Raw genomic sequence first — 17,339 nt, 5'->3', positions numbered from 1 at the left:
CCTCCCACCTTCCCATCCTACCTCACAGAGCACTGAGCTGAGCTCTCTGTGCTATATGTATAGCAGCTTCTCACTTAGCAATTTATTTTACAAGTGGTAGTGTATATATCATCCCCAGGCTTGCTTGGTAGCTCAGCTGGTAAAGAATCCACATGCAATGTGGGAGACGTGGGTTTGATCCTGGGTTGGGAAGATACCCTGGAGAAGGGAAGCCTACCTACTCCAGTATTCTGGCCTGTTAATTCCATGGACTATATAGTCCATGGGTCTCAAAGAGTCAGGCATGACTGAGCGACCTTCATGCATGTCATCCCCAATCTCCCAATTCATCCCACCCCCTTTTTTCCTCCCTGAGTCCACAAGTCTGTTCTCTATGTCTGCGTCTCTCTTCCTGCCCTGCAATTATGTTCATCTGTACCATTTTTCTAGATTCCACATATATGTGTAAATATACGATATTTGTTTTTCTCTTTCTGACTTATTTCACTCTGTATGACACACTCTAGGTCCATCCATGTCTCTACAAATGACTCAATTCCATTCCTTTTTAGGGCTTATGAGTCACCCTAGAGGCAAGTGGAAAAGCTGATACGGGGTGCAGGCAGAATAAAGACAGGGAACTCTAAATATGAAAAGAAAAGAAAGTAGAGGGAATATTGACTTCAAAAAATCTATGAAATGATCATATTTATATGGCAACCCACTCCAGTACTCTTGCCTGGAGAATCCCATGGACGGAGGAGCCTGGTAGGCTGCAGCCCATGAGGTCGCTAGGAGTCAGACACAACTGAGTGACTTCACTTTCACTTTTCACTTTCATGCATTGGAGAAGGAAATGGCAACCCACTCTGGTGTTCTTGCCTGAAGAATCCCAGGGACGGGGGAGCCTGGTGGGCTGCCATCTGTGGGGTCGCACAGAGTTGGACACGACTGAAGTGACTTAGCAGCAGCATATATAAATAAAATATGAGCATGGGTAACTGTTTTGAAAGTGTATAAAACTTTTCAGTGGAAATGTTAGTAATAAGGAAATATACTCCTGAAAACTGGACAAATCCAATAAGAATATAGACTGTAGCCAAGGAGAAATTTATTGTATTTTGCTTGATATCAAGGTTATTAAGTTGGTCAAGGCTCAAAAAATACTTGGTCATAATTTACCATGGTGCCAGCTAATGCTCTGTTACATCACAAATTAGGTCAAACTATCCAAAAAAATTTTTGATAAAAGTTTTGAAGAAAGATACTATGAAAAAGAGTATATGCAAAATTTCAAAAGTAGGTCAAACTTCTCATTTTAAAATCTTTAATTAATGAGCTTGTACAGCAGAAATGAAATAGTACATACAGTACTAATTTAATAGGTAAATGATTCATAGATTGTTCATAATGATAAACCTGAAATGGTCATTAAGAATTTCAATAAGCTTTATTACATCACTCCTGGATTTAAGACCAGATTTCCCAGCAATCAGAAAGACAGATGTGTTTTTTTTTAAGTGTGTTTAGATTTTCTATGTCTGAGTTCACTGATATTTTCAATGACAATACTAACTTGTCAAATAAGATAGGGAGTAATAAAACTGTGGACAAAACTTGAGCTATCAGTTCAGTTCAGTTCAGTCGCTCAGTCATGTCCTACTCTTTGCAACCCCATGAATTGCAGCATGCCAGGCCTCTCTGTCCATCATCAACTCCCAGAGTCTACCCAAACCCATGTCCATCAAGTCAGTGATGCCATCCAACCATCTCATCCTCTGTCGTCCCCTTCTCCTCCTGCCCCCAATCCTACCCAGCATTAGGGTCTTTTCCAATGAGTCAACTCGTCACATGAGGTGGCCAAAGTATTGGAGTTTCAGCTTCAACATCAGTCCTTCCAATGAACACCCAGGATTGATCTCCTTTAGGATGGATTGATTGGATCTCCTTGCAGTCCAAGGGACTCTCAAGAGTCTTCTCCAACAGCACAGTTCAAAAGCATCAATTCTGCGGCGCTCAGCTTTCTTCATGGTCCAACTCTCACATCCATACATGACCACTGGAAAAACCATAGCCTTGACTAGACGAACTTTTGTTGGCAAAGTAATGTCTCTGCTTTTAAATATGTTATCTAGGTTGGCCATAACCTTCCTTCCAAGGAGTAAGCGTCTTTTAATTTCATGGCTGCAATCACCATCAGCAGTGATTTTGGAGCCCCCAAAAATAAAGTCTGACACTGTTTCCACTGTTTCCCCATCTATTTCCCATGAAGTGTTGGGACCAGATGCCATGATCTTAATTTTCTGAACGTTGAGCTTTAAGCCAACTTTTTCACTCTCCTCTTTCACTTTCATCAAGAGGCTCTTTAGTTCTTCTTCACTTTCTGCCATAAGGGTGGTGTCATCTGCATATCTAAGGTTATCTTAAATATCTATTGATATTTCTCCCAGCAATCTTGATTCCAGCTTGTGTTTCTTCCAGCCCAGCATTTCTCATGATGTACTCTGCATAGAAGTTAAATAAGCAGGGTGACAATATACAGCCTTTTCCTGTTTAGGATGGATTTATCCTTGGAATTGTATGTCCCAGATTAGGGAAAACAACTTTAAATTAAAATGTACTGAGAACATTAGCAGAGCCTTTAAAAAGTGTTACAGCATGTTCTGAGAATAGAAATCCAAGAATAGAAAGGCAAAAGTATCGAGGGATAAAACCCAACTAGGAATCAAGGGGCTTAGGTTTAAAAGAATCTAGAGTGTTCTCAGAAATGTCTCACCTCTTACATTTAAAAATAATAGTAGTAAGGTTCAGTTTCCAAAATTTACATTTAACTCTCCTGTGTTGAATGGTCCCTCTTTTTCACTCTCCCTCCCTTCAGGACTGTATTTATTTAGCAGTGGAGGATATGCAGTACAACAGAAGGCCCAAAAGACATCTCCACTGTTCTGTCATGGGACAACTATCCACTTCTACCTGATTTGAAATTCTCAAAATTGAAGTCATTGGTGCCACCTTAGAGGTTAGGTATCATATCTATTAAATAAATCAAAATCATTTCCTCATGTCTAATGGTTTCCTAAATTTGCTCATGTCAAATACATGAAAGACAAACAGATGATTCTTTTAAAAGGATATTCTAGGGACTTCCTCAGTGGTCCAGTGGTTAAGACTACATTCTTCCAATTCACAGGGTGTGGGTTCGATCCCTGGTCAGAAAAATAAGATCCCATATGCTATGAGGTATGGCCAAAAAATATCAAATAAATAAAGAACATTCTGATTTGTATGTTAAGAAAAAGGGAAGAGAATACCACCCCTTCTAAACCAGCCAGTACTAGCTAAAGTCAGATTTCTAATCACATTTTCAGATTGTCTAAATCAAGTGGTCCTCAGAGGTCACTAAACCTGCCATGGAAATGAACAAGTAGTGGTATCTCCTTTACTTCTCTCTGGAGCCAGTAGAGAATGAATGAGGAGGAGTGTTCAAGTACTGCTGTACCTTCTCCTCATAATAAGTCTCTAATAAGTAATCTCCACTACTTACCAACTTCCTTTTGCAGGGTTCATCTTTGGGTACTAGCAACTCTCCTGCAGTATAACAGCCCTGGATAGTCCTAAAACTGAGCAAACAGAACTCACAGCTCCTAATCAGAAATCAGTTTCACTTTTCCCAATGCCTTTCAGTGGGATTGTGCTGTGCTTAGTCTCTCAGTTGTGGCCACATGGACTGTAGTCCACCAGGCTCCTCTGTCCATGGGGATTCTCCAGGCAAGAATACTGGAGTGGGGTGCCATGCCCTCCTCCAGAGGATCTTCCCAACCCAGGGATCAAACCCAGGTCTCCCACACTGCAGGCAGATTCTTCGCCATCTGAGCCACCAGGGAAGCTCAAGAATACTGGAGTGGGTAGCCTATCTCTTCTTCAGGGGAACTTCCCGACCCAGGAATTTAACCAGGCTCTCCTGCGTTGCAGGCAGATTCTTTAACAGCTGAGCTATCAGAACTAAGTATTAATATTTCCCTGACCTTGGAAAACTTCAGAGCAAGTTCCATGACTTTGGTGGTCACTTTTAGGTAACAAAAAGTTTCCAGTTACTTTGAGGCAATAACATCATCTCAGTTTAGTAACTGGTCCATCCAATCCAGTGAAACAGCCAAAAAATGTCAAACCTTCAAGCTTAAGTTTCATCTCCTTAGGTATGGACCTTCTCAGAAAGGGAAAGAGGAAATGATCAGTTTCCTCCCCTCTTCAGACAAACTGATAATCATGTTTCTGAGCTTTGGAGGCATGTGGTTTGAAGGAATATAGAGGTAGGAAAGCTCTTTCTTGGCTACCATTTATTTTCCCATTGAACATCTCCTGTGGACCTTTCTGGAGGCAAATCACATGTAATCTCTCACCAGCATTCTTTTTTAAGAATGAATGCAGTTTTTCTGTGTGGTCACCTACAGCTTTTCTCTCACCTCTAGAATCTGGCCTGTATCTCCACTCACCCTTTTCTCAGTTGCCACATCCCTCAGGCAGTGCAGGATAAACTAAATTTATTCTTGTACAAGATAAATGCAATTCCACACACATAACACTTCTACCTTTTGGGATGACAATTCAAGACCAACATAGGACAAAATAACTCTCCAAATGCATCTTCCTCTAATCTCTAATCTTCTAACCCATTTATAATCTTATTTGGAAGAGCAGTTTAAGCTCCATGGAATGAGATTTTGTCTTTCTCTTTCGCAAGTCTTATATGGTGACCTCACATTTCTTATTAAAATGTAGCATCTATCATCATGGAAACTTAGCCAGAACTGAGGCTAAAATAATTGCATTTAAATAACTTATTATCTTGCCTAATTAAACAGATTTCTCAGTTAAATTTTAGTTCCTGCTGATTATGCTGTAATGTTACTTTGGTATGTTTTGAAAGGGTTTCACCTTCTGATTAGACTGTTCTGTATTTTAAATTCTAACTGTTTTGTTCATAAAGTTGCAAATGACCATCAGAGCAACTAATTTAGTCTCTGTTAGATCAGTGATTGTCTGTAATTGTTTTTCATAGGTACCATTCTTCTTAGTAGCTAGCAATCAACAGTGCTTTTGATATTATGACAAATTATCTGGTATCTCATTTATCTGGAAATAATATAGAAAGTGGGGTAGATTATAAAATATAGCAGGGCATTTTTAGTCTACAGATTTTCAAATTATTTTTGTTTTCAAAAGGGAAAGGAATGCAGCTCAGAAAACTCTTAAGTGTCTGAGTAGTAGAATTATGGACCCACTATGGATGGATATTATGTTTGAGCTCCTAGGCACTTGGGGGTGTGGGGATGTTAGCAGACCAAAGAAAGCATGCTCCCAGGGATGGACTGCCTTCAGGGATGGTACTTATCTCCTAGAAGCCCATCACCTTTTGTAATACTTTATCCTCATTTCATTCCCATGACCGCTACCAAGTGACTGAGAATATGGAAAACTTAACATCCTTTGCCTCTTAAATTCTTTGAAATATAGGCTGCCTCGAAATGTTCCTCCCTAATTACAAGTGCTTTGGAAAATGAGCAAACAGGGAATTAAACAGAGGCTTTTTTAACACATGAAACTGGAGCCTATTATACAGAGTGAAGTAAGTCAGAAAGAGAAACACCAATACAGTATACTAATGCATATATATGGAATTTAGAAAGACGGTAACGATGACCCTATATGCAAGACAGCAAAAGAGACACAGATGTAAAGAACAGTCTTTTGGACTCTGTGGGAGGAGGCGAGGGTGGGATGATTTGAGAGAATAGCACTGAAACATGTGTGTTATCATATGTGAAACAGATCGCCAGTCCAGGTTCAGTGCATGAGACAGGGCGCTCAGGGCTGGTGCACTGGGATGACCCTGAGAGATGGGATGGGGAGGGAGGTGGGAGGGGGGTTCAGGATGGGGAACACATGTACCCCCATGGCTGATTCATGTCAATGTATGGGAAAAACCACTACAATATTGTAAAGTAATTAGCCTCCAATTAAAATAAATAAATTAAAAAAAAATAAAGACATTTTTAAAATAAAAGTCATTTATCTTAAACTTTCTTCTAATGCTCATTAAGATCATTTTGATTACTTTTAGACTTTAGCCCACAGGAAAATGTTTTGTTTTCCAGGGTGGTTAGCTGTGAATTAGTGGTTCTAAATTTTGCTGCACATTATTATCACCTGGGGAACTATAAAAAAATCCCAATCTCAGCGTACATTCCAGACCAATTAAAGCACAACTCCTGGGAGTGAGGCCCAGGCATCAGTATTTTTTTCAAACTCCTCAGGTGTGTCCAATACAGAGCCAGGTTTGAGAACCACTACTGCAGCGTGAATGACTGTTGGCCTTGTGCAAATACAGGGAGGACGTAGGGAAGTTCTTCCTTAGCTCTTACAGATAGCACTCAACACAACAAGTGGGTGCTGTTTTCAAAAATCCAAAAAAGGAAAACCAAAATTTATAAAATAAAGGGTGTATGACTTACATTAAAATGTCTTTTTTTAAAGAAAGTGTTCATCAAAGACTCCTTTAAAGAGTGAATTCTCTCCATAAATGCAAATATTCACTAGATGTACAAAAGTAACTTGTAATAGTCTAGGAAAACAAGTGTTCTACTATAACCTCAACCCAATAGGTCTCAAATCTGAATTTATCTCCCCCAAATAGAGTTGCTGTCCTGGCATCAGTAATTCTGTCAATAATGAAATAGTCACTGTTCCCTGGTCTTAACCTCTGAAAGACATTTGTCTTTATTTTATTTTATTTATCATTCTATGTAATAAAAGCCTGTATGCATCTCTTCAAAGTGATTCTTTCTTTCTATTTTTACATTACCTTCCTTATAAGGCCCACTTTTATTCCAGCATTATTATGAAAGCCTCCTAAAGTATCTTCCTGCTTTTAATTTTCATTAAAAATTCTACCATGTCCTGCACTTCTCACAAATCTTCAGTGGTTTCCAATTGCATTTAGAATAAAGTTTATGCTCTTTAGCCTGGCCTACTAATCCTCCACAATTTGACTTTACATTCATATCTTTCGCTTCTCCCTTCCACAAAATGCTAGATACAGTCCATCATTCTATGACTTTTTGTAATTTTTTTCTCTGAAGAATATCCTCCTTACTGTTTTCTTCCCATTCTTATTTTACTCTTATTTAAGTCTCAAATCAAATCCACTGTCCTCCAAAAAGTCTTCCAGGCCAGGTCACCTGTACCTGTGGAAATCTCTTAATCTCTCTCTCTCTGTCTCTCATTAATTACTTACTGTTATATGAGCTTTTCAGAGAAGGCAATGGCGACCCACTCCAGTACTCTTGCCTGGAAAATCCCATGGACAGAAGAGCCTTATAGGCTGCAGTCAATGGGGTCATGAAGAGTCGGACACAACTGAGCGACTTCACTTTCACTTTTCACTTTCATGCATTGGAGAAGGAAATGGCAACCCACTCCGGTGTTCTTGCCTGGAGAGTCCCAGGGACGGGGGAGCCTGGTGGGCTGCCGTCTAAGGGGTTGCACAGAGTTGGACATGACTGAAGCGACTTAGCAGCAGCAGCATATGAGCTTTTCAGTGCTGTCTCTCCATTATCAAGTTTTCCATGTATGTTAAGTCCCATCTCCTCATCCACGGTGTAAGTTTCTTGAAGGTAGACACCTTCAGTGTTTTCTCCATATAACTTAACACTGTGCTAGCCACAAAACAGATGTTCAGTAAGTATTTTGTTGAATACAGCATTTCATAAGGAAGAAATACCACTAATCTCTATCATGTTTCCTGAGTAGAGAATTTCTGTTGTTTAATCTTGTCAGGTAGGGATCTAAGTAAATTCTTTTCATGATAGACTTGGGATGAGAAAAGAGAGATAATGTCTCTCCAGCTTTTATCCACCCTTAAATGTTTCAGTGCCTAACACTGAAATAAATTACAGGACTAGAGATTAGAAGTAAAGAAAATGATAAATTGCTAATAATTTATTTTCAATTAAATTAATGGAAAAGAATATCATGTCCCTAGGTAGAAGAATTAAACATTTCCAAAAAATAGAGTAGATTTAATGAAATTCTATCTATCCAAATGAGAGCTTGTAAAAATTATTCCAAAATTCACTTGAAAGATGAATATAAGGGTAGTAGAGAAAACAGATACAGATTTCATTTTTAAAAACTAAAAACGATTAAGTAGTAATAGTATTAAATATTTTTAAAAAGTAAGGTTGCAGTAATTACAACAATAGTTTTGACCCAAAAACAGACATATAGAACAATGCAACAGAACAGATAACCCAATCGTACAAGAACTTAACAAATGATGAAGGAAGTATCACAAATCAATAAGGTTGAGGCTTATCCAATAAATGATGTAGAGATAATTGGCCAAAAATTTTAAAAACAATTTATTTAATCCTTCATTTTATTCATAAAAATCAACTTCCAAAATACTTAAAGTTAAATATAACAAACCTCTGAGGGAAAAAAGAACTTTCTGAGCAAAACAAATGTCCAAAAATCAAAATACAGAGATATTTTTGCTATAATCAAATAAAAACCTGAATTATAAAATAATTGTAAGATAAGAATACATGCAATTAACATAACTAACAAGAGTTAGTGTTTTATACAAATTACAAAAACCAAACCCACTGAAGATTCCCTACAGATAAAAGACAATTCATAGAAGAGTAAATTTTAAGAAAGTGTAAAAATATTCAATCTCAACAGTTAAAGAGGTTTTGATCAAATTACAGTAGCCAATGTTTACAAGGATAAGGTGCAATCAGTTCAGTTCAGTCACTCAGTCGTGTCCAACTCGTTGCAACTCCACGAACTGCAGCACACCAGGCCTCCCTGTCCATCACCAACTCCTGGAGTCCACCCAAACCCATGTCCACTGAGTCAGTGATGCCATCCAATCATCTCATCCTCTGGCGTCCCTTTCTCCTCCTGCCCTCAATCTTTCCCAACATCAGAGTCTTTTCAAATGAGTCAGCTCTTTGCATCAGGTGGCCAAAATATAGGAGTTTCTGCTTCATCATCAGTCCTTCAATGAACACCCAGGACTGATATCCTTTAGGATGGACTAGTTGGATCTCCTTGCAGTCCAAGGAGCTCTCAAGAGTCTTCTCCAACACCACAGTTCAAGAGCATCAATTCTTCGGTGCTCAGCTTTCTTCATGGTCCAACTCTCACATCCATACATGACCACTGAAAAAACCATAGCCTTGACTAGATGGACCCCATATTTTGTCATGGGGAACTGAAGTTTGCAAAATTCATTTAGAAGCAATTTGATATTAAGTCTTAATATTTTACCCAGAATTTGCATTTTGGGGAGCATATTCTAAAAACAATTCTAAATGTTAGGAGGGGAAGTTGCATACAAGTAATTCTTCCCAGCATTATCTGCAATAGAAAAAAAAAAACACAAAAAGAAACAATTAAAATTTCCATAGAACTATATTAATAATGATATTTTTATCATCCAGTATTACATAGTCAGTAAAAATAGTATTTAAAAAGACTATGCCATACAATGGAATAATATTAAGCCATCAATATGAAGTACTGATTCATAATGCAATATAGATGAACCTTAAAAATGCTATCCTAAGCAAAAGAAGCCAGACACAAAATGATTCCACTTACATAAAATATCCAGATGAGGCAAATTCATTGAGAGAGGAAATAGATTAGTGGTTTCCAGGGACTGAAAAAAGAAATAATAAGTTAGATGAGATTTATATGAAGGGATGAAATTTCTGGAATTAGATAATGATAATGTACTGCCTTGCGAATATAAAATCATTGAGTTGAACCCTTTAAAAGGGAAATTTTATAGTATGTGAATAATAGCTCAGTTATTTTTAAAGAGTAAGTTATTTTTAAAGACAATACCAGTATGGAAAGTGTTCATGACATAATGGTGAGAAACACATAACAAACAAACAAAAATTTTATACGCAAAATACAACAATTCCTTAAGTGTAAAATAAAAATTTTTAAACAACTGAATATAGGAGGAAACAGCTATAGGGAAGAAGAGAATGGACTGGTAAAGTCGACAGAATGAGGTGAAATAACTTTGGTATTTGTAATGCAAAGCTGTGTTTTGGTAGGCATTCTTGGAGACATCTTTTAAGAGATCTGACAGCATCTTCCTAAGCAAATGATAAGCTATGCTTAGTCATTACTTCCCTGGTCATCACATACAAGTACTCAGATGACAAGCTGACTGAAAACATTTTAATTAATAGTGTAGCTGTTTTAATTTAGGTACCTGTTCTATGAACTGTAAGAGTGTGATTGGCTTTCATTGCATATTTTAAAAAAAATTGTTACTGTGCTTGAGTAGCCAAGGTCTCAGATGTCTGGATAGTCTGAGTGTGTCAGAAATTATATATACTGACAAGTCCCTCAAAAAGAGAATACCTCCCTGGTAGCCACCACACAAGTGAGCCTAAGATAGCAGAGCTCACATCACATCATATCTCAACTAGCACTCATTTCTTCTCAATCATTCACAGAAGTGACACTCCCAAACCAACTAGGAATTCTCACTTTCCTGTAGAGACTCAGAGTTTCCAAAGAGAAACTCTTCATCCACATCAGCATTAGCTAAATTCTCCCTCTGTGGAAAGAAACAAAGCCCACTTCTCCCTTTTTTAACTAGTACCCCATCTTCCTTAAAAACTGGTTCTCAGAAAGAGTAGCTGAAGCCATAAAGCCTACTTGTTTTATCCATGCCTTGTGAGGTGGTGATCCTGTGTAAAGACATACTCATTAAAGCAGAGAGAAAGAACCCTCTGTTGATTTCTGCCTCTATTACTAGAAAATTAGTTTCTTATCAGAGTAACATACCTAAACTTGCCTAATTCCTAGAGGTATTGATAAAACCTAAAATTAAAAGCCAAATATTTGAGGCTTATACTTTTATTTTAGTCAAAAAGCATCTGCATTTTAAAAATCATTTCCCTTAAGAGAGTTCTTAGGACCGTTCCAGATGTTATCATTTGTAGCTGCCAGTAAAATATGGGAGTGGATATTTCTAGGAATCACAGAGTAACAATGTTCTTACAGTGATGTGAAGAATTTGACAAGTAGTGTACAGAATGTGACACATTACTTTTATTTTCAGAGTTTGTGGAGAAGTTGTTAAACACCCAATTAGGCAACGCTTATCCCCAAACACTTACTTCCTGGCAATAAGTTTATAGATTTAACTCACTTGAGTGGTTTTAAGGATCCAAAATATATTCTAAGGAATGAGAGTTTGACTTCTAAATACAAAGTAGAAACTTCTCTAGGAATATTTTTTTTTCCATGTACTATTCCTCATGTGTGTTTCACCCACTACTTGATAGTAAGTAAATTGTTCATTGTTTAAACCATTAGGATAATATCCTTCATCAGAGGCCTACTCTACCTGGATTGAAATTCCAAGTCCCTTCATGTCTGCTGTGTGCCTGAGTAATGCACTTGACCTCAAGTTCCCAAGTTTCCTGATCCATAAAATGGGAAGTTTTTTTTCCTTTGAGGAATACACACACATACAGGGTATGCATGCATGCATGTATAATTTCTTTGGAGGGAATAGTTTTTTTTTTCCTTTGGAGGTTGATTCACTTCTCTAGACCACTTAATACAACTATGACAAAGAAAAGCACTAGTCTAAAATGTTAGTTATAGGTTGGGGTGAGGGAGAGCCTAGAGGAAAAAAAAAGTGTATATATATATATATGGGCTTCCCAGGTGGCTCAGTGGTAAAGAATCCGCCTGGCCAATGCAGGAGACACAAGAGGCACGGATTCAATCTCTAGGTCGGGAAGATCCCCTGGAGGAAGAAATTGCAACCCACTTCAGGATTCTTGCTGGGAAAATTCCATGAACAGGCGCGCCTGGCAGGCTATGGTCCATAGGGTTGCAAAGAGTCGGACTTAACTGAGCAACTGCACACACACACACACACACACACACACACACACGCAATACTAAATAAGAACCATCTGTTAAGGCAGAAGGCCCAGAGTACAGAGCAAATGGGTGGGGAGGTCTCATAGATGAGGAGGATAGAAATTCCACCCAGGGTGGAGAGCCATACAAATGGGACCCAGAGTACATCGCTCTACTTGCCAGACACATATAAATGAGAATCTTTAAAAACTTGAGCAAATCATTCTCAAAGTAGAGCAGATTCACGAACACACAATCTCAAGCCCTAGGGCTTGCCTGTTTCCTCTTCGCATAACAAAATCATCTAAGAGCCAGTAAGGAGTTCCATAAGCTTCCCCTTCCTTTTCTCTCTTGTCCCCTTTAAGTTTCCTCTAAGTGTATACAAAAATACAATAAACCACCTTTTATGGAAGCCCTTTGTCCTGAGCACTCTTAAGCATTGTACTGTCTTTCAAGGTGAAAACAAAAGGAACCTTAGCTAAAGTTGTTTTAAAATTAAAAATCAATTTAGTTGTCATGAGTATTGAAAGCAATGATTTATTTGAAGTGCTTAACAGGGTGTGGTTAAACAGGCAAGAATTCTAGCTGTATTATTTTTTAACTATATTCAGGACATTAACTGGCATCCTCGGCCCTGAAGAAATTAAGTCTCTATCAAGCACAAGTCACTTGCTATCTTTCACTAGAAATATAAGACAAATGTTTTTTTTTTCCCATTTTCAAACTAGGAATATTAACTCTTACATAGCTGGGTTATGGAAGTCTAGAGTCTCAGACGCAAGGATTCTTTCTAGTAAAGATTTAAATTGTCAATTATCTGTATTGAAAGGTTTCAGTTCAGTTCAGTTCAGTTCAATTCAGTCCCTCAGTCATGTCTGACGCTTTGTGACCCCATGGACTGCAGCACATCAGGCTTCCCTGTCCATCACCAATACCCAGAGCTTGCTCAAACTCATGTCCATCGAGTCAGTGATGCCATCTACATATCTGAGTCATTCTGTCCAAATGCTGTGTTGCTGCTATCAAAAAGCAATATATTAATGGTTAAGTGAAATATTAATCTATCCATGTATTACTTTCTTATGAAAGGATGATAATATTTTTATTGACTTTATTTTAATCATATGGTCATTAATATCTGTTTTTAGAATTTATCCTAATGGACATGAAAGATGATGGATTTAGACTTTTTTGACTTGGCCTAGAAAATATCACTTACAGCCAAAGTATTGCAAAACAAATAAGCAATATAAATTCATGTCATGTGCCTGCTTGTTTCCTGATATAGACTTCTTTCTGAGTTAAAGCCATCGAGTTATACACTGTTTTATCATGCTCTTCAGAGTCACCATATACTCTTTAAAGCATAACTGATCTATATAAAGGCAATCTATAGAAAATATTTTTCATTTACATTTAATATCCTAGCCTTCGTTTGCCTACATATGGTTTTATTAGCTTAATAGCCTTCATCTTTCCCTCTACATTTTTGACCACTGTATTTGTTACATATTACTACTTAACAAATTACCTCCAAAATGTTCAGCTTAAATCAATAAACATTTAGTAACCCGCAGTTTCTATGAGTCAAGAATTTTGATTCACCTTAGCTGGGCCCTGGGACTCACAGTCTTAGCCAGGATGTTGGCTGAACTGCTATCATCTAAAGACTCAACTGGGAAAGGATCTCCTTCCAAGCTCACTCATTTTATTGACCAGAGGCCTCCCTCAACTCCATGTCCATCAAAAGGTCAACTCCATAGGGCAGCTCATAACATAACATCTGACTTCCATCAGAGCCAGCAAGTAAGGGAGCAAGACAGGGTGAGAAAGATAGAAGTCGGAGTCTTTTGTCATCTAATCTTGGAGGTGATGGCCCATCACTATTTCTCTGTTCTGTTAGAAACAAGTCACTAGGTCCAGTCCACACTCAAAGAACTTGATTCCCAGGAAGCATGATTCTTAAGGGTCAGGTCAGAAGCTGCCTCCTATGTTCGCCAACAGAAATGGGTAAGATCCACAAAGTGTATCTTTGCACTTTGAATATCCCTAATTACAAAGTCACTTATAAAATATTTAAATACAAAGAAAAAGGGGAACTTCTACCTAATCTGGATTCCCCAGTGTATCTACCTCTCTGATTGTTGCTGTTGTTCAGTCGCCCAGTCATGTCCCCCTCTGCTACCCCATGGACTACAGCATGCCAGGCCTCCCTGTCTCTCACCATCTCCTGAAGTTTGCCCAAGTTCATGTCCATTGTATTGGTGATGCCTCCAGAAATCTCATTCTCTAATGCCCTCTTCTTCTTCTCTGATTATTTCTTATTAACTACTGCAACACCCTCTTAATGGATTTTGATAAAATTCATTATAACACTAAGAAATATCACGATTATAGCTTAAGCATTTTCTTAAACTAAAATGCTATTGAAAGGATTTTATAGATATAAAAGTAGCACTGTCTGTTTACGTATGACTCACACAGCCTTAGATTTTTCCATTATTGTTTGTACCTTTTTCTATTCTTCCATCTAGTCAATTTTAATTTTTCAATTTTAATGACAGTGAAGGTGGTTTAATGGAATGGTATAGGAGAAGCAAAATATTTTGAGTAGTAAAATGTTTATTCATATTTAATTAAGAGTACTTTCCTGCTACACAGGGATGAAGTGAAGATTATATGGCAAAAAGAGAATCAGAAACTAGTATAGGACTCAGACTTTTTAATTCTCCCAAGTATTTCTGAAATTGACTACAGATGTCACATATATCTTCTGGAACACTTTCACCATGTCATCTATGAACCTTACCACTCCAAAGGGAAAACAAATGTGTATATGATTTGAGAGACAAATAATAATGTTTATTATACATGTATACACACAGGTATATAATATTGATCAATGATCAATGCAAAGAAATAGAGGAAAACAATAGAATGGGAAAGACTAGCGATCTCTTCAAGAAAGTTAGAGATACCAAGGGAACATTTCTTTCAAAGATGGGTTCAATAAAGGACAGAAATGGTATGGACCTAACAGAAGCAGAAGATATTAAGAAGAGGTGGCACGAATACACAGAAGAATTGTACAAAAAAGATCTTCACGACCTAGATAATCACGATGGTGTGATCACTCACCTAGAGCCAGACATCCTGGAATGTGAAGTCAAGTTGGCCTTAGGAAGCATCACTATGAACAAAGCTAGTGGAGGTGATGGAATTCCAGTTGAGCTATTTCAAATCCTGAAAGATGATGCTGTGAAAGTGCTGCACTCAATATACCAGCAAATTTGGAAAACTCAGCGGTGGCTACAGGACTAGAAAAGGTCAGTTTTCATTCCAATCCCAAAGAAAGGCAATGCCAAAGAATGCTCAAATTATTGCACAATTGCACTTATTTCACACATTAGTAAAGTAGTGCTTAAAATTCTCCAAGCCAGGCTTCAGCAATATGTGAACCGTGAAATTCCAGCTGTTCAAGCTGGTTTTAGAAAAGGCAGAGGAACCAGAGATCAAATTGCCAACATCTGCTGGATTATCGAAAAAGCAAGAGAGTTCCAGAAAAACATCTATTTCTGCTTTATTGACTATGCCAAAGCCTTTGTGTGAATCACAATAAACTGTGGAAAATTCTTCAAGAGATGGGAATACCAGACCATCTGACCTGTCTCTTGAGAAACCTGTATGCAGATCAGGAAGCAACAGTTAGAACTGGACATGGAACAACAGACTGGTTCCAAATAGGAAAAGGAGTACATCAAGGCTGTATATTGTCACCCTGCTTATTTAACTTATATGCAGAGTACATCATGAGAAACGCAGGGCTGGAGGAAGCACAAGCTGGAATCATGATTGCCAGGAGAAATATCGATAACCTCAGATATGCAGATGACACCACCCTTATGGCAGAAAGTGAAGAAGAACTAAAGAGCCTCTTGATGAAAGTAAAAGAGGAGAGTGAAAAAGTTGGCTTAAAGCTCAACATTCAGAAAACTAAGATCATGGTGTCCGATCCCATCACTTCATGACAGATAGATGGGAAACAGTGGAAACAGTGGCTGACTTTATTTTTCTGGGCTCCAAAATCACTGCAGATGGTGATTGCAGCCATGAAATTAAAAGACACTTACTCCTTGGAAAGAAAGTTATGACCAACCTAAACAGCATATTAAAAAGTAAAGACATTACTTTGCCAACAAATATCCATCTAGTCAAAGCTATGGTTTTTCCAATGGTCATGTATGGATGTGAGAGTTGGACTATAAAGAAAGCTGAGTGCCTAAGAATCGATGCTTTTGAACTGTGGTGTTGGAGAAGACTCTTGAGAGTCCCTTGGACTGCAAGGAGATTCAACCAGTCCACCCTAAAGGAGATCAATCCTGGGTGTTCATTGGAAGGACTGATGTTGAAGCTGAAACTCCAGTACTTTGGCCACCTGATTCAAAGAGCTGACTCATTGGGAAAGACCCTGATGCTGGGAAAGATTGAGGGCAGGAGGAGAAGGGGAAGACAGAGGATGAGATGGCTTGATGGCATCACCGACTCGATGGACATAGGTTTGGATGGACTCAGGGAGTTGGTGATGGTCAGGGAGGCCTGGTGTGCTGCGGTTCATGGAGTCGCAGAGAGTCAGACGTGACTGAGCGACTGAACTGATACACACATCCCTTCATACTTGGCCCATTTTTTTATATATGCAATTAATGAAGCTCTAAAGCTTCACTTCCCACTCTATTAAATGAAGAAACACTGTCCCTTATATATATAAAGTGGTGTATTAGTCAGGGTACACTAAGGTATGACAAGCAAATCCAAATCTAATGGCCTAACGCACAAACAGTTTATTTATTCCTCACCCTGGTTGATTTCTGTCATCTCACATTAGGACAATGAGTCCTGACACTAGAAAATTGTCACTGTTGGTTGCTTTCTTGCACAGTGCTTTTGAAACAAAGAAACCAATAGCTAGGACTTCATCTAACTTCCAGAACAGGTTGACTGTTTTGTGCCAGTCTGCTAATAAATACCTGTTAGTATTGCAGTATAAGATCTAGTTGTAACATATTACCCAGTAGAAGGGTTGGGGTGGCAAGCAGAACTATAAACCTCCTCTATCGTCAAATATCATATATTATCTGTTTATACCAAAAAAATAAAACTGAGAATTATAAATGCCCAAAACGCTTGTGTCAGTTTTCCAGGCAATAACATACTCTTCATATTTATTTTCAGACAGAGCATCTTTTTCAGCCTTCTTAATTGACGTGAAAGTTCAGTGAAAAGGAATGTGCCTTCTACTTACCTGTCATCATTGAAGTGTTCTGGAAAAGAAAGGAATAACTGAGAGACTTCTGGAAAGGTATGTGCTCTATTAATTATGTAATTAA

The 17,339-nt window shown here is 38.1% G+C and overlaps 1 long non-coding RNA gene across 1 annotated transcript in view; it reads left to right on the top strand.

The window, feature by feature from the left end:
- Positions 1-17,311, top strand: part of LOC145545141 (uncharacterized) — a 523,562-nt gene extending 506,251 nt beyond the window's left edge. The window contains exons 8-9 of the long non-coding RNA XR_014081900.1: positions 11,395-11,556; positions 17,185-17,311. This is a non-coding gene — a long non-coding RNA (uncharacterized LOC145545141). The remainder of the gene's footprint in view (positions 1-11,394; positions 11,557-17,184) is intronic.
- Positions 17,312-17,339: the final 28 nt, after the last annotated feature.

The sequence above is a fragment of the Giraffa tippelskirchi genome, chromosome 4 (genome assembly GCF_054371585.1).
Source record: "Giraffa tippelskirchi isolate mGirTip1 chromosome 4, T2T-mGirTip1v1.2.pri, whole genome shotgun sequence".
NCBI classification, from domain to species: Eukaryota; Metazoa; Chordata; class Mammalia; order Artiodactyla; family Giraffidae; genus Giraffa; species Giraffa tippelskirchi.
Note: the sequence above shows the minus strand (reverse complement) of the source record. Positions and strands in the feature narration are given on the sequence as shown.